The sequence below is a fragment of the Urocitellus parryii genome, chromosome 9 (assembly GCF_045843805.1).
Source record: "Urocitellus parryii isolate mUroPar1 chromosome 9, mUroPar1.hap1, whole genome shotgun sequence".
In the NCBI taxonomy this organism is placed as follows: Eukaryota; Metazoa; Chordata; class Mammalia; order Rodentia; family Sciuridae; genus Urocitellus; species Urocitellus parryii.
In genome coordinates this window covers 122,913,032-122,914,253 of record NC_135539.1, presented here as the reverse complement: position 1 = coordinate 122,914,253, position 1,222 = coordinate 122,913,032, and the positions used below count along the sequence as shown (strand labels likewise).

Below are 1,222 nucleotides of genomic sequence, written 5' to 3'. Positions count from 1 at the left end.
ATTGCATCTTTCATTCTTTGCACTGTGCCAAATATGGGTGATTCTAAGCAAATAAACAGCCAACAGGTGGATAGAGCAATCTTCCATTTTATTGCTGTGGTCTGAGAAATTACTGTGGCTTAGAAAAAGAGTCAGCTCACAGTAGAAAGCTCTGGATTTTGTGGGAACCTACTACAAGTCTACATGTTTTTAATATTTTTAATACTGTCTGAAAAATGGAGACCCTTTTTTACCAACATGACACTAAAAGCAAAGAAGGAAGCTCCTCCTGATATCAAAGCTAAGGCTTTGAAGGCTAAGAAGGCAGTGTTGGAGTAAATCCATAGCCACAAAAAGAAAATCTGCATGTCACCCATCTTCTGGTGGCCCAGGGGGCACTGTGGTTCTGGAGGTGCCCATTACCCCCAAAAGAGCAACTCCAGGAGAAACAAGGCAGACCACTATGCCATCATCGAGTTCTGTTTGAGCACTGGGTCAGCCTGAAGAAGAGAGAAGACAACACCCTTGTGTTCACTGTGGATGTCAGAGCCAGCAAACACCAGATGCAAAAGTCTGTGAAGAGGCTTTCTGACATTGATGTGGTTAAGGCCAATACCCAGATAAGACCTGATGAGAGAAGGCATATGTTCAACTGGCTCCTGATTATGATGCTTTGGATGTTGCCAACAAAATTGGTATCATCTGGAGTCCAGCTGGCTAACTCTAAATATCCAGTTTGCTTTCACTATAAAAAAAATCTGAAATAAAATTTTAAGGTGAGATTGCAGAATATTTATAACAGGCAGTACATATTTGCTGTAGTTAGAATGCCTTTGTTTGAATTATTCCACCAAAAGGAAACAAGGTTTGGCTTTGGTTTTTACTTGTTCTTTTCAGATATATATGACAGTAGAGTGTATTTTGACTTATTATGCATACATAGAGTATAACTTATTAGGATCCCACTCTTATGGTTGTACATGATGTTTAGTTTCTCTGGTGGTGTATTCGTAGATGAACATAGAAAAATTTTGTCTGATTCAGTCAGAAAGGGTTCTGTGAAGTGTTTTCAACTTAAAAATGTTCTATTTAAAATTGATTAGCATTATAATTATTCATTGATGGGAGCATTCATTTGAAATAAGATTTGTAGGATTTTTTTCTTTTAATTAGAATAAGGAACTCAATCAGAGGTCCCCAAATGAAATTACTAATGAGCCTATCAACAAATTACCCTAATTGA

At 37.6% G+C, this 1,222-nt stretch overlaps 1 pseudogene; it reads left to right on the top strand.

The window, feature by feature from the left end:
- Positions 1–237: 237 nt before the first annotated feature.
- On the top strand, positions 238–700 carry LOC113184105 (large ribosomal subunit protein uL23 pseudogene; annotated as a pseudogene).
- Positions 701–1,222: the final 522 nt, after the last annotated feature.